The sequence below is a fragment of the Ptiloglossa arizonensis genome, chromosome 3, assembly GCF_051014685.1.
Source record: "Ptiloglossa arizonensis isolate GNS036 chromosome 3, iyPtiAriz1_principal, whole genome shotgun sequence".
Classification (NCBI taxonomy): domain Eukaryota; kingdom Metazoa; phylum Arthropoda; class Insecta; order Hymenoptera; family Colletidae; genus Ptiloglossa; species Ptiloglossa arizonensis.
The window spans coordinates 7,844,566-7,870,444 of NC_135050.1; the positions used below are offsets into that span (position 1 = coordinate 7,844,566).

Genomic DNA, 25,879 nt, shown 5'->3' on the forward strand with positions numbered 1-25,879 from the left:
CCAAAATTACTGCATACTAAAAATTCGAATCTTCGTAATACTTTTCAGAATCCTTCTCAGTTTATTCAGATTAGATTTTAATAAGAACAATTTTAATGGTATCTCGAATGGTCAGAATGTAACGTTCAATAAACAACATTCACAGCGACAAGAATCAATAGATCGATAGAATCGGAATCACGACAAATAATATTCCTCTATCGTAAATAATTTCTCGAGTATTTTAATACTTGTATACCGTTACTTGAACGTAACAATGGCTCATAAAATCTTTAAACAATGATAGTTCGTATGTATCACAATCACATTTAGAACAACGTCTATCAATAGTATCGAGTTGTTCCGAAAATCGTTTCGTTTTCCAAAATGGAGAATATATAATTCAGTAAAATGTTTACACACTCTAAAAAAATCGTGCTTCATTTTCACCAAAAAAAAAAAAAAAAATAACGAAATGACTTTCCGAACAACCCAATAGAACGAAATACCATAATGCAGTTAGTGCCATCGTTGAAATAATACGATTTAGTTTAACAAGAAAACGGGGATTGCAAATTAATTTCTTCCGTCGCCCGAGCCACCTAAAGCTCGAGCTTCCTGTTTCTGTAAGAACGTCAACCGCTTCCTCTTTTATTCCGCGTACAGAATAAGTCAGGCTTCGCTGAATTTTGCATTAGAAATTTGCATTCCGGTTCCAGCGCGTAACCTACTTACGACAACGGCCGACCTTCCTTAAACCGGGCATTTCTGAGATTGTCTTTACGAGCCAACTTTGCTCAATTACCAAGACCTGAGCCAACGTTTTAAGCGGCGCGTGGCGACGTAACGGGCCGCGGGATTTTATTTTCATTCTGTTTACTTAAGGGCCGCGTTAACCGAATACATTTTTCTGCTAATACTGAATAGAGACGAGAAGAATGAATTCCATTCGCGAGTTCGTTAGAAACTCGTAGAACGATGGATTCCTCTGGACATCAATCCTGTGGTACACTTTTCTCGTTCCAATTGAAGAATCGGTTGAGCCAGTTTGACTGTGAACGTAAGTTCGATGATGGTGAGATTTTTTGAGAAGAGGAAGTAAATGAATATACATTATCCTGTGTAGTCTCGTTTAAAGTACGCTTTGGGGCTTGTTGACGAGCTACGTGGAGTTTCTAATGGACCATTGCACCGGACCAACATGACTGGGTGAATTGATTTAATTTTATCGACAATCTGCACAACCTACGGTGTCCTTTGCTTGTATGTGGTTTAAGAGACGTAAAATATGTGAATATGACATTGGTTTTACGATTGGAGCGATTCTTATCCGGGAACCGATGTGGTGGTGGGGATTTTACTTAATTTTATTCGAGAACTAGTATGATATAGAATTTTTTAGTTGGTACATGGTCTAACAAGCGGTGTTCGCGTAAGGTGGGTCGCTGATTTTGCACACAATTATCGAATGTAATGAATAATAACGTAATAAATGCACGGATCGTGCTGTTTAATATTTTTCCAAAAAATTGTATTTCTAGTCTTGATACTTTCCGTGTAAACGGTATCTTAACGTATATATGAAAAATCACTATATAAGAAGTTGGTACAGCGATAACGTTTCCGTTTGTCGACCCTAAATATTTACGTGAATTCGAATCTCCATGGATTCACCATATGCAAACACCCCTTATAAGAGAAGTCAAACAGCCAAACATTAGATGCACGATTGTAATAAATTCAATTTTCATTCGATTTAAATTTTAGTCGGAATCAGTTTAGGGCTGACAATAATTGCAAATATTGTTAATTAATATTTTTTCACAGGTTAGTTTCTTACAGTACTGTCAAGAGCTTCATATACTTGAGTGGCCTTGAACAGTCAATATATTTGGCGTTAACTCAGTCAATAATTTTACGATACGAATAGGTACGATGGCCCTCTGGTGGCGATTACGAGAAGCTTCGCTACAACTTCGTGCAGGTGCACCTATCGATTGAATCGCACGAAAATATGCATTCTTATTGTGATTCGATACAAAATTATTCAGAAAGAATTGAATATTTAAAAAATGTATTATTCGGTGAATTTCATACGGAAATGTAATTCGAATAAACTTTCGATGGATCTCTGACAGTTATTTTAGAATAAACTTAGTCAAAAGTTAATCAATTTTTACGATGCTGGTAGATTCTCTTGGAATCAGCCCGTTTACCGCCATTATTGTAATCCGTGCATTTTTACAACGAGAAAAACTTCCAAATGCTACCTCGTATCCTCGAATTTAGCACGAAATGAAAAGTGTGTGGGCGATGGTTTCCTGGTTCGACCGCAACTTTTACTCTGCTATTAATAGTGGCCGAGCACCCGCTTAATTTTAGGCTCGATAAATATTTACAGAGCTAGCAGAATGATCTTACACTCGTGTTATTTCAAACGTTTTTTCGCCTATCCTATTGGCAAATAACTGAGTATTTTTCTTGGAAATAATACGGTACACATGAGAAGCGATTTTTTAACACTGAGAATACTTCGAAAATGCGAATAGTTCTCGAAATTATTGAGACGTCTTTCTTGATTCATGAGTGCATTATGCTCGGTAGATACTTTCAGCTTTACTACATAAGTATGTAATTAATTTCTTGATAGTTACGTTCGAAATTATATGTACGATTTATTTTTCTTTCAAGATGTAAGAAGTTTCTCAAAAAGAAAAGTTTCGAGTGCAAAGGGTTAATTCTGAACTAACTTTCAAAAGAAACTACCTATTATTTATTTTTCGATATCAATAATAAGATGTATGTATGTGAAAAGTGATTTTTAAAAATTTGTAGAATATTTCCAAGATGTAAATAGTTCTCGAAATTATTGAGATTTCTTTCTTGATTTATGAAATTCTCCTATTCGACAGATGCATTTAGTTTTGCTATATAAGTATGTAGCTAATTTCACGATAGATACATTTAGTTTTGCTATATAAGTATGTAGTTAATTTCTTGATAGATACATTTAGTTTTGCTGTATCAGTATGTTAGTTAATTTCTTGATAGTTTCGTTCGAAATTATATCTACGATTTATTTTTCTTTTAAGCTGTAAGAAGTTTCTCAAAAAGGAAAGTGTCGAGTGCAAAGGGTTAATTCTGAACTAACTTCCAAAAGAAACTACCTATAATTTATTTTTCGATATCAATAATAAGATGTATGTATGTGAAAAGTGATTTTTAAAAATTTGTAGAATATTTCCAAGATGTAAATAGTTCTCGAAATTATTGAGATTTCTTTCTTGATTTATGAAATTCTCCTATTCGACAGATGCATTTAGTTTTGCTATATAAGTACGTAGCTAATTTCACGATAGATGCATTTAGTTTCGCTGTATGAGTATGTCAGTTAATTTCTTGATAGTTACGTTCGAAATGATATGTACGATTTATTTTTCTTTCAAGCTGTGAGAAGTTTCTCAAAAAGGAAAGTTTCGAGCGTAAAGGATTAATTCTGGACTAGCTTCCAAAAGAAACTACCTTCGATACCAACACAAACAGCCAAGAGCGAAATCTCACGGGGCGGGGCAGCAAGTGGGGTCGGGAATGAGGACAAACAGCTACTCCAGACTTTCCTCTGAAGGTGTCGCGGCAAGTGGAACCGCGAAAGCTCGGCGTTCATCGGTGCGTGCCGGTTGAGAAGCTCTCTCACAGCTTTCGAGCACCTTCATCCGTACAAGCTGCAAGCCGAACCCGGCTAGGGCAGCTTTATGCGAGCTACAAGCACATTTATTGCCCCGATGTAGCAACGTTATTACTCGCCGAAGTGGGCCAATGTTGCCTGCTCGGCCTGGAATCGAACTGATTAAAGCAGACCTTTCAGAACTTTAAGCTCCCCTCTTCTTGTTCTTCCGGCTATTTTTCTTTGTTTTTTTTTTTTCCGTTCCTTCCTCTTCTTTTTTTTTTTTTAATCTTTCTCGAGATTCCTTAGCTCTCCACCATGCGATGGTGGAACGCTTTATGTTCTCCAATCCAGAGGTGTTTGGGCGGGTTTCCACGATACGGTATTCTTCTCACCGTGAGTGGAAACTGACACGTTTTCGATATTATTTATTTAAGGAAATTAGTAAATTCTAATGTGAGATTTGGAATTATTCAAAATTGGATAATAAAAACACGTGGTTAGTAATTGTTTGAAAGTAGGGAATAATGATGGGAGGTTAGGAATTCTTCCAAATTAGGAAATAATTGTGAGATTATGACATAATAATCCAAGATTAAGAAATAATTGTGCGAGGATGGGAATTATTTTAAATTGGGAAATAATGGAGTAATGTTAAGAATCGCTTCGAGTTCAGAAATAATAATGCGAGGTTAGGAAATATGAATGTCAGGAATTATTTGAGGTTAAGAGATAATTATGTTGAAACGACGTTCAAAAAGTAATTAGGCGTTGTGGGGTTGAATTTTAAATAACGTGTCTCAGATAATGCATACATGTACTAAATAAATTGTATAAAATTCGTGATAAAAATTAACATATAGTGTTTGTGCAACCTTGAAACAATATGGAAGGAAATTTTGTTAGAGATTAGAAATCGATGCAATCGATTATAACGAATTCATCAAATTGTTTAGTTATGAATGTGGCCAGATTTGCAATACAATCGAAACATTCTTATGGAATTATAATAATAATTGGATTGTTTTTATTCATCGATTTGATCGGGCCCATTAAGAATTTCAACACTCTAAAAAACAACTTGAAGATAGGTTTAATAACCATTACCTTACTTTAGTTATTCTTTTATAAGGATCTTGTAATGTGAATGAAAAATTCAAATTCAATAAAGTCATACAAAGTAAAGTCTTTACATGTAAAACTGTGTACATGGTACAGTTTATAAATGCAAGAGTTCGTTTAATTATTACAACATTAGAGATTTGTGGAAAGTTAACGAGACGTTTATCGATCTAATGTATAATTCGACAACTTAGAATAGATCCTAAAGTGGATGATCTCGTTGTGATGGGAATAAATAAAAACTGGAATAAATAAAGATCTTTTCCAAGTTATCGAACTACACATCGATACAAGAGATAAATACGATATGTTAATTTCTATTACAAAACTTTCCTCAAGATCATCAATCATCATCAGGTCAGTCACAACGTTGAGAATACCAATTCAATGCAATTCTTGATTCGATTACCAAGAAAGAATTCTTTTAGCAAAATTCTATTAATAATTTTTAAATTATAGATACCGTACGATTGGATATAAGATCGAAAGTGTCTCTATCATTTTCGATCGTAGAAAAAAGCACTTCAGAAGAATAATTAGACGAATTCTAAAATATGTAACAGGACGAAACCCTTTTTTAACCAGATTAACCGAATTTCGAGATTTAAAGAGTTGTTGTGTCTTTACCATTCGAAATCGAGAACGAAAATCGTTAGGGAAATATTAAAAAACGCGGGAACATTGGGAATGAGTTGAAAGAAAGATTCGAGCCTGTTAATTAAACTGTCGCCCTTGAAGAAGAGAGAACCGTGTCTTCGAGAAAAAGCAATGCTCTCCCTCCACTTCGCGGTTTGAATGCTGCCAGGATCTTCTACCAGAACGACGATGAATCGCTGTTTTTCTTATTCACGACTGCTTCTCCGCGGCGTAATGATTCACAAGTCGGTGTAGGTCAACCGAAAACGAAAAACGTATCTGGTGCGTGAGATCTTAACGCGTTTACGATGGAGGAAATGTTAAAACGTATTTTGAGATCGAAACAAAGTCTCAACTAGCGTTTAATCGAATGTTTTCACTAGCAAAGGAGAACCTTGAAATGTTTGAATTGTTTTAACCCTCTCGCTGCTGTGGATTCGTAAACGCTCGGTTGATTGGTGAAGTGCAGGCGTTGAACGCGTATTAGACCTTGGAAGAATATGGCGGACAGATACGACTCGCTGACCGTTCAAATCTTACCACTGAGAGAGCTAGAGGTAAAAACTTACATGTTTGTTTTGTTTTCATCAATTAACAACAATGTTCGCAGTAGAGTTGACTCTCTAGATTGTACACGTGTCGGTGAATTCGAAAGTGGACCAAATCGATACTTTTTAATATTTTCTTCTCGGTACTGGATATTGTAATGTGGGTATACGAGACACAAAAATGGTAACTTGAAAATTTTTAACGATTCTCATAATTACAACATACGTCCAAGAGGGAAATAAGTGTTACGGGCGCAGTAACTAGATTCGTGGCAAAATTAACTGGTCATTCAACATCATTACCCTCGACACACTGTTTGGTTACTCCAATCAACTCGTGTCACTTGCTGCAAACCTACATTCATAATAGACTCGAGTAGTAATTATTAAATATTGCATTGGTAGAATATTGTATTGTCTATATATCCAGTATTGATCGTAAAATATTTTAACCATTTCAGGGACGAAGTATTATATTTTGCTTGAAATAAATGGAAATTTAAACCGATATAGATCTGTAACATCTATCAACGCTTTGACTGGAAAGTTCACTGGGAATGTCATAATTATCAATTATGAACTATCAATTTCTTCGCAAAATTAAACTTTTTAGTTGTTAATATCACTACAATACAAAGTAACTGCAAAACTGAACGTATACTTTATAGAGGTAGTATCCTTCGAGATGTTAATTGGTGATATCTGTCTGTTTGCACACGTGTAAATAATACTGTATTTCAGAAAATGTTAAAGAAAAAATTAAACTTTTAATTATTACTTTTAAACTTTAATTAAAACGCTATGCGTGTCGCGAAGGACTCCTTGCTATCCAATACAGCGTCCAATTAATTCTGTCGTCGGTTAGGTGCTGTATGAAAACATTTTGGTTCACGTTATATTCCACTGAAAGAGTTAAACGATATTTTATGCTTTTTGGCGATCAGTGTACGATCATAGACGTAATTTCTTTCATCCTCAAGGTGACCAGAATATGTTGCCAAACTTTGCCGGTGGTGCAGTGTTCCACTGGATGGATAAGCATTTTCACGATTCTTCTTTCTCCGATTCTACCATTCGTCTTCATTTGCTCCGGACAATTCAGCAAGCAGAGAGGCCATATATCAAAACTTTCCTAGTTACCTGCTACAATTTCAAACGAGGAGCTTCCTTTTCTCGTCGTCGAGACGGCGATTCGTTCAAACCACGTTAGAACGATAACGTTCCATTCTGTGTATCGAATCAGAGATCGAAAGAAACAGTTAACGTTTAATTTTTTCACTTTTATCGAAACTTACAATTCTTCGAATTCTGTTAAAACTTTTTCAATTGTTCACATTTCGTCGAAACTTATACCTTTTCCTCAAAATAATATCTGTTCTACTGGTATTTTTATTCAAGTTTCAAAATATCTGTTTCGCGAGAATTTTTATCTTCATATTTTCGTAAATTTTACAGGAATTAAGTTCTTTACTTCCAAGAACTTGAATTTAAGATAAACAAAGGGTGAACAATATTTGTTTCCTGAAAAAATTTTGCAGAACTCTCTGAAAATCCACAAAGGTAAATTTTCTTTTAACGCAATAATAAGTCTAGCATTAATGATAAATTTGTTTTTTTTTAAATCATTTTGATACTCCATATTTATTCCTTTCTCCCTACTCCCTTTATGACCTACTCTCTACTCCATTAAAAGAATAGAATATTATTGATAAGTATAACCTTATTTAATAAACCGAGACCTCGATTAATAATCATGTATCATTATTCATTATTCAAAGGCAAGCATCTAATTAATCTGTATTACTTTCATTTTCATTGTGTTGGTATACCAGGTGATCAATCATGTATTCATTAAGTTTAAGTATATAATTCATCAGTATCCTATTACTACCACGGTTAATTATAATATTTAACGATAATATATTATTTTGAAAAGTTCTCAATCATTTTAAGCAATTGTCAAATATTCTACATTCAGTCAAATATTCTAAAAATTAAAAAAAAAAAAAAAAAAATTGAAAACATGGAAAATGTAGCATAAAATACCAGTTCCTTTTTTAACGTGACAATAAATTTCACCCCTTCGGCAATATACTTTGTAAAAAGCACCATATGTAGCGAAGTTTGTTAATTTTTCCGGAGCGTTAATGGGATTTTGAAATAACAGCGTGCAGAATAATGCAGTCGCAGTATGCGCCCTTGATGCAGGCAATTATTTTCAGACTCTATTGGGCGATCAATGCATTTCCTACGAAGCGATCGTTTAGGTATATTCAAGAAAGCACAATTCGGGCCAGAATTTCGCGCAGTTTTGCGAATGATACATTATGCATTCTCAATCAATGGAGTGGAACCGTTTCTCTGTTTTCGCGAAGCGACGTGTAGCGATCCCGGTGTGGAGAACGTCCAAAACGAACGAAAGATCGTGTAACTTGTATTTTCAAAACGATTGGAAAATGCAAGAAATGTTGAAAAATTCGATGAAAATAGAACAATTTAGAATTGGTTGAAAATTTCAACGTAAACTAAAGGATATAATGAAAGTTGATCGATACAATAATCGATCGTGGAGTTTAACGAAAGATGATCGATTCGACAGTCTCTGGGGTATTCGACGACAGTTTACAAACAAATGTTGAAGAATTCAACGAAAGTTGTAGAATTCGATAAAACTTGGAAAATTCGATGAAAATAGAACAATTTAGAATTGGTTGAAAATTTCAACGTAAACTAAAGGATATAATGAAAGTTGATCGATACAATAATCGATCGTGGAGTTTAACGCAAGTTGATCGATTCGACAGTCTCTGGGGTATTCGACGACAGTTTACGAACAAATGTTGAAGAATTCAACGAAAGTTGTAGAATTCGATAAAACTTGGAAAATTCGATGAAAATAGAACAATTTAGAATTGGTTGAAAATTTCAACGTAAACTAAAGGATATAATAAAAGTTGATCGATACAATAATCGATCGTGGAGTTTAACGAAAGTTGATCGATTCAACAGTCTTTGGGGTATTCGACGACAGTTTACGAACAAATGTTGAAGAATTCAACGAAAGTTGTAGAATGCGATAAAACTTGGAAAATTTAACGAAAGTGGACCGATTCGACGAACGTTGAGGAATTCAACGAGACTTGAGAAACTCGACAAAAGTAGATTTCAACAAACGTTGAAAAATTCACCAGAAGTTGAAAAATCTATAATTGGTTTATTAATTATACAATTCACTAAAATAACTAACTTGTAAAGTTATTTTCATTTATATCTTTTCGCGAGCTCCATAAAGAAGACAAGTTAGTACCTAGGGCACCCTATATACTACAATGAAACCCCGTTAGGCATACACTAACCTAACGTTTTGCTTGAAGAAGTAGCGAAGTCAAAGGTATATTTGTTGAAATGTGCTCCATAGTCTCCAAAAAGTAAAAGTTCTTCCTTAAGATCTTGACCCAATGTGGAAGACTGCACGCGAGAAGTGCCTGAAGAATGTTTCTCAACTTTGGGATCGATTAATTTGTATTTGTAGTTTAAAATCTCGATCATTTATCCGATCTCACTTCGTTTTGCTCGGATGAAACAACTAATTTAATTCTATTAGAATTTTAACTATAAAGTTCCCTGAATTAAAGTTTAATCATTTCAGAGAATTCAGTTTCCTGAATTAAAGTTTAATTTATTTCAAGTATCGTAATGTAAAAATGGTGAATAACTACATATTTATAATTCAATTTCCCGGTGATACAAAGCGGTAAAATCACCACAAGATTTATAGCCAATGTCGGCTTTTATTTTCGTTTCTATCGAATAAAATAACTCGACCCTGAAGAAGTTAAATTTATTCGATGTGCATTAATGATCTGTTTAAGAGTTGGAAATACTTTAATTGGCACAATTGAATCGAGTATGTAAAATATGAGACCCATACGGGCGCCCATTTAACTTGAAATCACTTAGCACCCTAAAATAAAACACAACTTCCTTGTATCACTAATAGGGTAGACGCTGATGGCGGCCATGTTTGGAATTTAAACTGTGCTTCACACACTTGAGACTCACAGATGAAGTGCCATACGTTCTCACTTAATATTTTTCACGTTTCTATTTATATTTACAGTCACTTTAACTATTTTTTAAGTTTTCATGACAAGCATTTCTTTTATTAAATATACTTAAATAATAATTCAAGTTGTTGTTGATCTGTAACGTACACATGTATCAATTTTACGATAATATTATCGGGTTACATCATTATTCCTTCTCTTTAAACCTAAACTATACGTTAACCATAATATTGGCTATCCGATAACTAAAATATGTAATCCTATAAATCTATAATGTAGTAAACTTGTCTACTTGTTAGATAAATTATTATAGTGTATTTATATTTCTTAGATAAATTATTATAGTGTATTTATATTTCTTAGATAAATTATTATAGTGTATTTATATTTCTTAGATAAATTATTATAGTGTATTTATATTTCTTAGATAAATTATTATAGTGTATTTATATTTCTTAGATAAATTATTATAGTGTATTTATATTTATTAGATAAATTATTATAGTGTATTTATATTTCTTAGATAAATTATTATAGTGTATTTATATTTCTTAGATAAATTATTATAGTGTATTTATATTTATTAGATAAATTATTATATTATAGTGTATTTATTAATATATTTATTTAAATACTTTACGACTCTTCGACGATTCTTAACTACAATTTTAATTCTATTATGTTGTCCGAAAAATGGATCTTCAAATTGTTGAAGTTTTCGTGGCTCGCGTGCTCTTAATTCAGCAACAACGAAGACTGCTTTATTTTTCATCGACGTCGTCAAAATCAATTTTCCTAAATACCTATCTGTGTACGGAAGCCTCGCGAAGCCAGAACACGACGACTTACTATGAAATATTGAGGAGCAGGTTCCTGTTAATCCAGAAGACGTTGATTAATCCCCGCAGATACTTCATGCAAGTTAAACCGAGGCCAAAGTGAAAATATAGCTAGTGACTGTCTCTCAATAAAAAGCTAAACTACGAGATATTCTTTGGAACGAACTCTTAGCCTTTCTAGAACGTAGTCAATATATTTCTTGTTTATAATTTTCAACCACGGTACAAAAATGATGAAATTCAATTTTTTCGTTAATAAGCAGAAATTAATTTTTCTTCAATGTTCGTAAAATAGTGTGCACGTAAAACCGATGAATTCAATCATCACAAAACTGAAGATTTCTTTTGAAAATCTTCTGAAGATATTTCTTTTTAAAAATATTTCCCTCCTTAAAGGTACCGCTTTTGAGAGATTTTATGTTATGAATTTTCGTGTTTCATTGCTCATCGGCCGTATTGTGTTTTATTAATTCATAGGTTTCCATAGCACAATTTGTTTTAAGATGATTAATCTGTCGCAGGTGTTTCTACGTTTCCAGGTGCGCGTTAAATGATTCAGCCAACTTTGTTTTCAATTATGGTGATTTATGCGTCTAGTTAATTAAACAGCGAGCTATTTTCACTGGAAAGACTTTTATATAACACGAAGCTTAATTTTTTTTCGAGTTACGTCTTTCCGGAAAGTTATACTCGCAAGTACTTACCGAATTCTTTTTCAATTTCTAGATGTAATTACATTTTTGTAAATACTTTGAAATATCGCTAATATTAATATCGAACGATGTTAAAACTAGCGTACTTTGGTACATACCAATGAAATTTCGATAGAAGTATTTTTCACAATGTGAAGAGAAATTCGAACGAGTTAATAAAATACTTTGAGTTATATTTTGACTATCTTTACAATTTTCTCAGACGAGGAATTTTCTCAACTGGTTTTACAAGAAACATTGGAAGCAGCAGCATAGGAAAACAAGCAAAACATTGAAACAAATTCTTTCGAGGAATGGCTTAATCTATATCCTCGCGCCGCCACATCAATTCTCTTCCAACACCTCATAAATTTCATCACAAATATTTATCATGAATCCTCGTAAATATCCAGTCATGAATTCACAATAAGTAATCGAACAAAACTAAACACCTTGTATTCCATTCACACTCGTGTTTACCGAGTACTTAAATTTTTATACAATATTGTATATACACAAGGTGATTCAAACGTGATGTCACAGCATTGGCGTAGACCTCGTCAGAAAACAAGAACAAAATTCAAGTTACGTTACATCGAATAGTACAATCTAGTCTCGACAATATTGAAGCACGACTAGTCGCAATTTCGAAAATTTTTCATTTCATTAGCACTTGCGAACGTTGTTTTAATTTTAATTTTACGTAAAATATAATACTATCTTGTACACGACTCGGAGCCACGTAATACTCAAACTCGTTTAAACTATTCTGAAACTTGAATATCTCTACTCGCATATGCGATATTAAATTATCCAGGTTCACCTAGATAAATTATTATATATTTATATCTTAATATAAGGTATATTTGTTGTATAAGTACTCTTTTTAATTCCACGACTAAGAAAATTCTACCTGGAACGTTACCTTATCCCGAGTAGACACTGTCAGTCTTCAAACTTAGTAATATTATCCAGAACCATAAACACTGTACCTCCAGCTGTAACTTCAAATCTGGTAAATTTTAACTCGAAATTCCGTAACTTCAAATCTGGTAAATTTTAACTCGAAATTCCGTAACTTCAAATCTGGTAAATTTTAACTCGAAATTCTGTAACTTTGAATGTCTTGAAATTCACGTACAACAAACATCTACCTTGATCTTCGTACACGGTACGTTGATATTTAGTCTACAAAATTCCTACCGTCACTTATAACGTCGAACGCCATTACTTTCGTATGCAACCCCATAATTTTTTAACGCCACCTCTGACTTTTTCAATCTTTTTAATTCCACGCGCAGCGTTAGTTCCACCTGAAATGTCACCATTAAAGAAACATCTCCCTCTCTCTCTCTCTGTTATACATATTTCTTCGAAAGGTTATATACCGGAAAGTAGATTCGTCACTCGACGATAAACCCCGATAAGCCCAATTTACGAAACACGTGCGCCATCAGAGATAAGCGAGACCACCGACGTGTGTTCCTTCCAACGACCACGAACGATACACGAGCGTAACGAGACCGTAAACGAAACGAAGTTTAAGGTAACGATTTAAGGTAACGAAACTTATGGACGGTAATGTACATGGCTGCACGTGGAAATGTCTGTGGCGCATCTACGTACACGCGATTACATCGATTAGTAAGAATCACCGTGAAATAGTAGCCACACACTCGGTCAGTGCATACAGGCGTGCCGAACAATACTGCGGGGTCGTCCATTGTCTGGCAGAGGATGCTGACATAACCAGAAGCACGGTAGCATGCGTGCCATTTTATAGCACGATGCAAATTTCAGCCTGGTCGATCCTTCTCTCTCTCTCTCTTCTTTTTTCTTCTCTGTTCTCTTTTTTCTTTTCTCTCGTCTTTCTTTTCCCTTCTATCACCCCCTCTTTTTCACTCATTCACTCGTTCACCTACCCGTTCGCTCACTCGCTCGTTCACCCGCTCGTTCACTCGCTTGCTCGTTCATCCACTCGTTCACTCGCTCGCTTACTCTTCGTCTTCTCCCTCTCGTTCTCTCTCGCGTCGATCACGACGCCGCGATTGCTTTGGCCCGTTTAACCGCGTGATTCGTTCAGATGCTTCCTTATAGAGAAGTCAATAGACCGAAGACCGTGGTTTCTCTGTTTGCCTAGCTGTGCGTTCTCTATGCGTCGTCGTAGCTGCCAGTGGTATCATGAATAGGTTATTTTCGGTTCGTAGGCTTTTCAAGGGATTCGAGGGTTCCCAGAGGTAAGTTGTTTCGAGGGTTCGAGGTTTGATACGAGACGAAGGTTCTTGTTGAGAGTAATCAAGCGATATAGATGGAGAAAGTTTCGACGCGCGAATTCGAGGTCCGTTGCAAGGAACTGAACTGTTGCACGAGGGTTTCGAGAAAGGAAGGTTCTATCGAGGGGAATACGAAGAATCTAAATGTAGTGGGATATTAGGAATGTTAAACTTTTCGGTGGAGTGTACTTAAACAAATTAGAAAAAATTTACGTTCTAGAATCCAACATTTCTGTACGGTGTTCGTTCGATGTAGGAGTGAATTTTTGGACAGGGAAGGTTTTTTGTGTAAAATTGGGGTATTATTGATACGATTGTCAAAGTTCTTGGATGGATCGTGTTTGGGCATGTTTGAGTACGAGATTAGAAAGATTTACATTACAGATCAGAAGATTATCGAATGGTGTATGTTTGATGGGAATGTGAACTTTGGTATAAAATATGGAGATTTTGTTCAGGGAAATGTCAATGTTTACAATTGTCGACGATACGTATCGAAGTATATCAAAGTATGTAATTAATTGACATTTTATAATGAATTTTGATTAATTAATTTATTCGAGTATTAATGGTTTCCAAGTTTCCACCACAGAGTATCGAAAGTCACAATTTGCAAGGGAAATATCGTAATCATTAATTAAGATTCATAAATCTTACCGACTTGTAAATCAACGGACAAACGAATTAAAGATAGTAATTGAACAAACTGAAAGTATGTAATCATTGCTACATAGGAATAAATGGAGATTGTGAAGAATCGAAGGGAAGAGATATTGTAATTAAAATAATAAAATCTGTTTTCTTTTTTGGCTCTGAAATCTAACTTATTTATATCCCAATCTCTCAACATCGCGATGTATGGAGAATGCGTTTATGGTGAAGATCGTGTACTGCAGCTTGTACATTGTTGAAATGTCATTTGTTTAACACACGAACAAGTTAATCAGTCGCGACTAATTACGAAAAATCGTTACATTGTAGAAGTAATTAGTCACCTGCATCGTTTTACGATGTCGAAATAGCTTGTGACATTTTAAATGCAACATTTACATTATCATCTACATCTGCCCTTGATCAATTTGTAATTGATTATGCAATTACAAATGGAATTTTGCAATATTCGAACAGATTTAATCATTTGTAACAACTGATTCAAGCGGAAAACACGAATATAAACCGAGCACAATTCCAACGTATAAAAGTCACAGTATTGAAAGTTTTACCAAGATTAAGTTACAGAGATCTATACTTATCTAAGATCTAGGATTATTAAACGAGGCAAGCACCTTGTCGTTTTTTCCATTGTAAAATGAAATACTGTGACACTTCAACTTTGAACAACTGTAAATATGCGAACGAGTCGACAGATTTGCACAAAACTTCGCACATGTTCATCAAACAGAGGTACCATTTTTAGAGAAATAAAACGACGAACCTTATTAGCTCCATTTCTCATTGAACGACAAAACTTATCGAGCAATCTATTGTATGACAGCGAAGATTTTGAATTCCATTTTGAATGACAACATCGTATAATATTGATTTTCAAAAATATCAGATCGATGGAACCGATTAACGCCATTTTACTGAAAACGAAACTGATCTTATTCAAACTGTTTAAAATACTTTGTATGCGTATTAATTGACAAAAGTAAAATCGTTTTGGAAGCCATACTTGCACACTCGTGTTCAATAATTATATGGTATTTTGGATTTGCTCGATTTCAAGTTTCAATTCATCTGCTGAGTTTCTTGTTAATTATTGGGTTGTTTGGAAAGTGATTTCGTTTTCCAAAACGGAGAATATATAATTTAATAAAATGTTTATACGTTCTAAAAAAATCGTGTTTCATTTTCACCAAAAAAAAAAAAAAAAAAAAACGAAATGACTTTCCGAACAACTTAATATTTTAATGTAAAATATACGTTAAGTTCGATTGTCATCGTATTCATACTTTGAACGCATTTGTGACAACTTTCCCATTAATTGTTCCCACGAAATTGTTTGTTCCTTGGGAGACACTTCGAAAGATCCTGTACGAATTTTTCATTTTCAAACGATGCTAACAATGGTAATTTTTTAACATCCTCCTTTGATATTATCGGATAGTACAGATGCTTTTAATTGCAGCACATTTACGTTATGTATGCATAGCACTCTTTAAACGCAGTGTGTTTAATTCCAGGAATGTAAGCTCTCATCAAGTGTAAGATTCTGTTGAGTGAACTACGAAAGACTCTTGATGGAATGTGTTTGAGTTTGCCGGTGTATGAATACAAGCTTCCAGATGGGAAAGATTTGATCTGAAATAGAGATTCTTAAGCTACAATAAGACATTTAGCACGGAGATGAATTTTAGAATGAAAGTATTAAACATTTGATACTGGATGAAATTTCTGTTGCAACGAACGAGAGATTTTAAACAAAGATTGACAATCTTTAATTCGAGATAGAATTTCGAAGATAGTTTTAGCTCTATACATCGTAACTGAAATTGTGTTCTATGGTGGGTTCTGTAAACCTTGTAAACGAAGAAAGTTTCACGTCAAATAGAACTCCTCTAGAAAGTAATCAGCATGTTTGAGTAACAAAAATACGGTACAAAGCTTTTCTAAAAAGTAATCGGCACGTTTGAACAATCTAAGTCTGATATCTGAGGAATGTTAGTTTCTAAGAAAAGGTTTCGACGAAAATTGTATGGAATAAATAAGGAACGATAAAAAGCAATCGAATCTGTTCGTAGACACAGTGACATGAACTTGTGTTCTATAGTGGGTTCTGTAAACCTTGTAAACCAAGAAAGTTTCACGTCAAGTAGAACTCCTCTAGAAAGTAATCAGCATGTTTGAGTAACAAAAATACGGTACAAAGCTTTTCTAAAAAGTAATCGGCACGTTTGAGCAATCTAAGTCTGATACCTGAGGAATGTTTGTCTTTGAGAAAAGGTTTCGACGAAAATTGTATGGAATAAATAAGGAACGATAAAAAGCAATCGAATCTGTTCGTAGACACGGTGACATAGGAACGTGTATCGGCGACAGGAGTAAAACACGTGCACAGTGCCCCTGGAACTCACTTCAATACGCAGGGCCGACGATCAACGCTACTTGAGAATAATTAATTGAGTCGTTATAGCGCGCAGCGAACGATCAAACGTATCTCGTCGTGCTCATTAGCCAGGCACTTCGCGAACGTTCTTAGAGGACAGGAGACACGAAGAGGCCTCTTACATTTTCAAACGTTTTGCCGGGGCTTTTCCACCCAAAAAACGTTATACGCTCAACCGTGAACGCTATTGTTCAGCGTCGCTTCAATTTCCAGTATCCGTCGTCGAGACGACGTTGGACAATCGCAAACATGTCCAAACTGACTCACTCACGATATCAAACTTTCTTCAACTTACCTAGAGACCTTCGAAGTCAATTTGCGACTGCAAACATTACAACTCGACGCGCAACAAGTATCGCAACCTGTTCAAACATGTTCAATCCGCAAACTTTTATACAGTTTTCAAGAGAAACTCAATTTCACTTGCAATCTCCTTTATCCGAAAGCTTACAATCCAACTCTATCGAACTGTGTACTCGTTCTCCATCCTTCGATGTCAGACTGTACGTCCTCGAACCAACCTTCGATAGATTCGCTCGTCGTTTTCAATATCGGATCTCTCGAATTCCATACCCGAAACGCGAATATCGTTGATTCCGCGAATCAATTTTTCAATCTCGGTGTCAAGTTTCACAAATCTTCCGATCCCAAGTTTCATCTATTCTGTCCACGATTTCTGTGCATCGCTCTGATGCTGTCACGGAGGTTTGTACCTCCGGTTCGGGGCCCGTGGATCCAAGAGGATCTAGCTGTGAATAGAAGGAACGCACGGTTCGAGTGAGGCGTTACAGTAAAACCGCGAGCGAAGCGGGAAAAAAAAGGCACGATGATGAAGTGGTCGTAGGTCACGGTCGTCGCGGTTTCGCGCCTCGGGGAATTAACGCAACAATAGAGACGAATTAATTGATTAAGTCGTCTTAATTGCGGACCTGGTGGAATTCATCCAGCGACGTGTGGGCCCGACTAATTGCACGACAAAAACCGACGAACCTGTTGTCGGTTCACGTGACGCCCGCCATCGACAGAGGCCAACTTTTTCTCGTCTAGGCGAATAAAGCGTCGTGGACAATTTAGTCGTCGCGAGCCAGCAATTAGCCGCTGCGACTCGTGTCGCATTGCGAATGGATAATCGTGCCAATGGGGAATCCTCTGGCTGTGTTTACGCGTGTCGATTCGAGAACGCAGAGGATGATTCAGAAATACATAAATGTATTTCAGGGGACGAATCTATACGCTAAGATGTGTAAAGAGTGTCTATAAGTTATGTACGTATGTATGCTTTAGTTTTTCAGTTACATCTGTGGACTAAGATGAGTAAAGAGTGTTCTATAAGTTACGTACGTATGTATATCTTGGTTTGGAGTCACATCTATAGACTAAGATGAGTAAAGAGTGTTCTATAAGTTACATACGTATGTATATTTTAGTTTTTTAGTTACATCTATAGACTAACATGAAAAGAGTGTTCTATAAGTTACATACGTATGTATGTTTTAGTTTTTGAGTCATATCTATAGACTAAGATGAGTAAAGAGTGTTCTATGAACGTACGTACGTTCTATATATAATACTTTACTTTTCGAGTTATGGATGATTCAAGAAAATGTTCAAAGTGCCCCCTTCGTTCTTCAACATTTTTATTTCGGACTGTTTCGAATCTATCTATTCAATGGAAGTCAACAATGTACTGTGCCGAGCTGAGAAGTTGACCTTTAGAGAATATTGAAAATTGAATCGAGTCGAACGTTCAAAGTGTCTTCTTCCTTCTTCAACATTTTTATTTCGGACTGTTTGAAATCTATCTATTCAATGGAAGTCAACAATGTACTCTGCGGAGCTGAGAAATTGACCTTCAGAGATAATTGAAAATTGTATCGAGTCAAACGTTTCATTCGGCCTTCGAAGAACTGCGATTAACAATGAATAAAGATTACTCGACGTTGTTCAGATTCTTCTATAAGATGGTACTACATTTTCCTTAATTCAGGATTTATTTTTACAGTTCCTAACTATACACGAGAATAGTTAGGATCTGCGAGAAAGGATACAAAATGGATTTGAGACTATTCGTGGAAATTTGAACATTTTTCCAACCTTTCACAACTCGAAAATTAATATAGGCCATTTAGCACGTAAATTCACTTCTTAAAGTATGGACGTGTATTTATGAAACACTCTGCAAAATTACTGGTCGAATGCCCTAGAACGCGTTTTCCTTAGGGGAAGAGTATTCACCTGTTCGAGAAATTACAACACAACGATTGTTTAAACGATAAAAAATTCCTTTGGTCTCGTAATTGTATAGTTTACTCGTGTAATAAGAAGTGTTTTATAATCGCGAGAGATTTGGTTATAGAGATGAGATTTCTTGCTTGTAAATTTTCAAGCGATACAAGTGTAGGGAATCTTGAAAGTCTCAACAGCTTTGAAAACATGCAAATTATGAGACCGGAGAATTTGTACATGTTTACGTTACGCAACCAGATTAAAAGATAATATTGTCGACAGAATCTTGTTTTTACTTTTCTTGCGAATCTTTCTTGCTTTATTTCCCCATATTTTGAGATGTACAACAATTTCAAAACTCGCAAAAATACTTTCAATTGCAATAATGTTTTGCAAAACATTACGAAAATTCTTGAGTTCCATTTTTTGTTCTTGGAATACGAAATGTTTTTTTTTTTACCGAATTGTGTGAATTCTTGACACAAGGTGAAGTGATAAAGGAAGCAAATTATCGTGAAACTCCGAAAATATTGGTTACACAGGGAAGATAGTTATATCAATAATGATTATTGAAACAATGGCACGGATACAGTGTGTAAAACTTCGTGAAACCATTCATCAATCCAAACTAAAGGGACATCAATCTGTCGATACCAGGGATAATAAATTCAATGCGCGATAAATCATAGTTCCGAATATTGTTTGAACGAAAATTGTAAAATTTCGTGTCAGCTGTCCCACTCGCGTGTAAAGTTATCATCTCGCGATCAATTACACGGCGAATAATGGAAAAATGATGCTTTGTTTTTCGAATCACTGTTTCTGAAACAGACGTCGAATGGATTGTATTGTCTGGTGGCAGATGGATAAAAATCTAGGCTTCGAACAATAAAGAATGGAATAAATTTGTTGGTGGGTATCAACCTGACTTAACACACGAGTATTAAGAACGAATTTTCCGGGAAACGACAACGTATGGTCATTATATCGATGTATCGATAAGAAGATATCAATATATCGATACAGAAGTACGATGTATCGTAATACCATAACATTGACGTAATAATATCGATATATCGATACGAAGGTAATATATTAATGCAGTAGTATGGATATAACAATATCGATACATCGATAAAACAATATAAATGTATCGATATAACAACATCAAATACATCGATATAAAAATATCAATATATCGATGTGACAGTATCGATACATCAATGAGATGTTATCGATAAACTTACATAACGATATATCGACTTTAATACACCGACATATCCCGTTTACGTGCACGATGTACAGAAAATCAAAAAGTTTCATATCTATGAATAAATTATTATCAGAAACACTTCGTGCGAGTAACCACTCCGTAAGAACTCAACAACGCGAGTAACATTTATTGTTAAACATCTTCGTCGCAAATTGGAACTTTTGTGCGCCGCCGAAAGCAATCTCTGTTCAAAAAATTACCTTTATCCTTTCACAAAGTCAAGACCACGTGGAAGCTCAACGAAAGACGAGTGAAAAGGCTCTCTTGGAGAGAATATTGATAACGTTACTTCCGTTTTCATAGTCCAGCTTCAGAATTCACCGTTGCATGCAGATTAACGGCCTCGTAGTCGTTACGAATCGAACAGTGACCAGAATTTCGGGTTTATGGACTGGTAGAGGCCGACCATGTTTACGCAGCCCGATGGCCCCGTTGAAAGTTTCGATCTCGAGTTTTACGCGAAATTTACGAGGAACAACCGTCGCTGGTTTGTCGCCACTAAATCTTCAGCTTCCCAGTTTATGCCTCGCGCGCTTTACGACCATCCATTTTGTAACGGCCGCGCGCGCGGCCATCACGAGATTGAGATTTTCGTCCCGGTATAATTAACGAGACACTCCGCGAAATTGCTTCTTCCTTCCGTCTGGAGAGGAAGTCTTTGATACCAGTGAGATTATTCTTATCGAACCTGTTTGTTAATCGGTGGTGATTTACGCGACGTTTTCGCGAATAAGCGCACGTTTCTTTCGTTCGCACGATGATTCATTTTTCTCTGTCATTCTAGTTCGTTATACGAATTTTATCCAGTTGGCTCGGTCCCGAGTCTGTGACAACTCGAGAGACAGAAGGTAAAGACATAATAGCGAAGATAATTTATTGACAATTTATGAGACAGAAATTGTGACAACTTGAGGGATATAAGACGTAATAACGAAGATAATTTCTTGATAACTTATGTGACAGAAATTGTGACAACTTGAGGGACATAAGGTAAAGACAATAGCGAAGATAATTTCTTGACAATTTATGAGACAGAAATTGTGACGACTTGAGGGATATAAGGTAAAGACGTAATAGCGAAGATAATTTATTGACAATTTATGAGACAGAAATTGTGACAACTTGAGGAACATAGTGTTAACAATTAAGGGAATCTTCCGGTGTAGTGCACTAAATATAGACGTTACTTCATAAATTGTTTTTTCAAATACAATTGATTATAGTTTCTTCAGATTTTGTATATTTATTGATATATATTACAAGAAAATATTTTTCAACGCGATTGGATAATATCGTCACAAGACCGATAGATATCGTATCATTTATTTCAACCAAAATAATCTGTCTCTAAAGAGGTTAAGTTAGCACGGTACATAATCGAAATCGAATTGGGACGAGTGGCCTTGAACAGCCAATAAAGATCAATCTAACCTGATCGGCATTTTGCAAGGTATGTTCGCAAAAAGCAACTTTCCTCTGCTACCATTAAACTTGTCCCCTCACTTTCTTTGACAGAAATAATGTATCCATATAATATCGATAGTAGTTTAAACTACTGCGTAGCATACGTAGAGACCCATGTAAGGGTTAAACTTTGGTCCATTGTACTCATCGAACCACCGTAACATTACCTAATTTCTGAACTCCGAATCCGATATATTTATCTACGATTCTGACAAAATTAGAGGTTAGGTTCGCAAAATCAGCGCCAAAATCACGCTCCGGTATCCCATACCGCTTCCGAAGCCAGCTCCGCAGGGAGGAGGCTGTTAATCTTGGACTAATAAAATATTTGAACCGTCTCCTGTTCCTTATAGCTAACCAGACGGCCATGGCCCAGTAAGACCTAATGCGCAGGGTCGCACCGACACACGAACGCCCATCGGATACCTGCCCCCTCGATATCTCCTCGTGCAACACACGACACGTGCGCGCCTGTGACACTCCGATGAAACTCCCGCGAGATTACCTGGTCGCGGTGAAGGTGACATCGAGAGAGGGAAAGAGGGAGAGAGTAGTTCGTTGGGCATATCAACTTGGAAATGTCGATCGGAGACGACGGTTGACCTTGCAGTCTGTAGGGAAGTTTTTGGGACCTCTAGGTCATCGAGTTAGCCTCGTTAGTTTCTCACTTTTCAATTATTCCTGAAATCTTCGACTCGAAGATGAAGGCTCGCAGAAGATGAAACTGTGGTATTCAAAGTAAATTTTCAATCCTCCGAAGACTTTCGGGTCACTTCTTCACCGATGCAGAAATTTTGCCAATGCTGAAAATCTCTTACGGTGACAATTGCCCGAGCCAGACAGTGGCTCTCAATGGATTAATAGATTTAAGGAGGATCAAGAATCTACGACAAGGTCAGCTTCCAACAGCCGGTAACGAAGGAACAGATGCTCCAGTTTGTAAAAAAGAATTCTTGCCAAACGTCTTTCAACCATTTCAGAGATTGCTGACGAGGTGAGTGTCTCCTTCGGTTCGTGTTGAGCACCCCTATTCGAAGATCTTGGCTCGACGCCCTTTCGGTTCAAGAATTTCTTCCTGAGAAAAAGTTCCTATGTACCTCATCGTTCCTATTCCCTTGGAGTTTGTCTCTAGAGACTTTTTCCTATTCCCCAGAATCCAAACGAGGCTAAATGGGACAAGATTTTGTAACGTTGATGCAATTAAAGCAAACGTGACAAAGGAGCTCAACATTCTCTCAATGGGATACTTCTGGCGATGTTTTCTAAAGTGGAAGAGATGTTTGATACAATTTTATTATCATTGTAAGACTGTTGAAGCAGATTATGATAGGAGACTACTGGAACAAACTTTAAAGGGGGCAAAGTTTGATCACTTTTGGTTTCGTTTGACATTGTCTCAACAAAGATGAGATTTCCAGTGGGAATAACAAAAGCAAGCATAGCAAAGTATTTGTCATCTCCAAAAGACTACAAAGTAGACTATTTCAGAAGACTTTGATCGTTCTTTGAATTGTTTGGTATTATCTCAGTAAAGATGAGATATCTTATACAACAATGTCTTCTATCGCTGAACAAGATGATTCGGTGAGAACAGGCAGTCACAAGTCTTCTTTATTTTAAATAAGAGGAAGAATTTGATCTAGACCCAACTAATGTCCAAGTGCAACATTCAATTATCTATCAAACACTGTTGAAGCAGATTGTGATAGGGGACTACTGAAAAAGACTTTAAAGGGGGCAAAGTTTGATCACTTTTGGTCTCGTTTGACATTGTCTCAACAAAAATGAGATTTCCAGTGGAAATAACAAAAACAATTATAGCAAAGTATTTGTCATCTCCAAAAGACTACAAAGTAGACTATTTCAGAAGACTTTGATCGTTCTTTGAATTGTTTGGTATTATCTCAGTAAAGATGAGATATCTTATACAACAATGTCTTCTATCGCTGAACAAGATGGTTCAGTGAGAACAGGCAGTTACAAGTCTTCTTTACTTTAACTAAGAGGAAGAATTGAATCCATACCCAATTGATGTCCAAGTGCAACATTCAGCTATATATCAATCCTCCTTAATATCGTTCTACGTTTTCAAAATGATCACGGAGATCGTATTCCCTTCAATCAGCGATCGAGCTGCCTATTTTCGTTGGGGATAATGTGTAGAATATGTTCGAAACGAAATTGTATACTTCTATTTCCCCCGGGGAAAGCGTTGCACCAGCAACAGGATTAACTATATCGAGCGGAATCACACGTTGCGTTGCACACTCGCGCTCCAGACATCTTCAAGTACCCGGAGGCTAACCGGAGGATCGATAGCGTCTCGAAGCTTCCGGGTTCACTCGATTAGACTAAATTAAGCTCAGTGTGTCAACACTATACATAAACAGCAACGCGCGGCTGGTCTCCTGCGTGATACGTCGCGGGACAATGATACGTCGATTGTATTTTCAAATTTATGGCGAGGGACCCGCGACATCCACGCGAAATGCCATGCATGTCAGACATGCACGGTATAACGGGATGCACACTGCTGCATTACGATGCACCGGAACCCCGTTGGGAATTTTCACGGAATTTTTTCTACGGCTCGAGTTTAACGATTTATGGTTCGTTCGATGACGTGTATTTTCATCTCGATAAGAATCGAAAATTAAACGCGTCGACCTTGAATATCGCGGTCCATTGGTATTCATATTTTGGTCAGTTTTCACGTTGATAAATGTAAAATAAATACGCAAGTGCGAGGAGAAGATAAATTTGAATAATATCGAGGAGAAATGAAAGTAGATCTTGAATGTACGTCGAACGATCGAAATTCAAGCTGGTCTCGTTTGTTGGTTGAATAAACGTTGTTATAGGGTATTCTTTTCTGACGTCATCACAAGCTCCGGGTAGTCAAATCTGCTTCAGTGCATGTAGAAATGGTGACGTAGGACCGGTTTCCTTTCATTCGAAGGGCCTAATAAGATCGGCAAACGTTCTGGCGAGATATTCCGGAACGCGAGCCGCTGACTCGGCCAGGAAGTAATCCCGCAACGTTTCAAGTTTGCGCGGTCATTAAAGTCGGATCAGCCGAGTTTACGAGATCGATCGCCGTTCCTCTTACCGGGTTCATTGATATACCTTCGTTGATCTTTCGCGATTCTACACCCTTTATCTTCAGCCGTTAAACTCGGTCTGTGGGTATCTGAATAATTTTATATTTGAATATACTGTTGGTACTCGATTTTCGTGAGTACACTTCGAATATTTAAGTATCGGAACATCACTTTTAGAGTATTTCAGTGTTTGAATATCATTTTCGTATGTTGAACAAAGGTTAAGTTTAACTTGGAACAAAGAACTAAAGGAACTCGGTTCGTGGTTGACATCGTCAAATACTCGAATATCATTCGAATAGTTTGTTGTTTGAATTATATTCGTCGAATGTTTGAATCACTGAAACGTTCGAGTATTCGACAAGAAAGTTCAACGATTAGTCTCAGCCCTAATTCGAACCCACTAATGTTCCTGAAAAGTCTTGAATTTTTTTTAATACGAAATAAATAAATCCAAGAGATGAGAAAATTCATAAGAAGTAAGGTAAAATGCTGTTATTAGAATCTGATCTCAAAAATTGGATTTTTCGATTTTTTGAATTATTTTCATATTTCTTAATTTTCTTTTTATAAAAATTTGTCCGACTCAAAAAATTTACAGAATATTTCTGACGTTGTTTGCATTATTTTTTCTCTCCATTTAAAGAATGTTGCATACGTGACCAATTATAATAATATTTTGACGTTCTTGCGAATAACAGTCTGCACATTTTTAGTACTCTAATGTGAATACTTTTGGGTATAAATAACAAACTTGATTCTAATGGCGCACAAATCATACACTGGCATTAATTGACACTGATCGATGACGAAAGGATCGTTCGAACTATCTCGATTTACTGTGTAAGTAATATTTTTTCCGTCCTGCAAAAGAGTGATTGCGTAT

At 36.0% G+C, this 25,879-nt stretch overlaps 1 protein-coding gene across 8 annotated transcripts in view; it reads right to left on the minus strand.

Annotated features, from left to right (window-relative positions):
• The window catches only part of Ih (hyperpolarization activated cyclic nucleotide gated potassium channel Ih), a 91,818-nt gene that overhangs the window by 34,239 nt on the left and 31,700 nt on the right, over nt 1–25,879 (minus strand). The window lies entirely within an intron of this gene.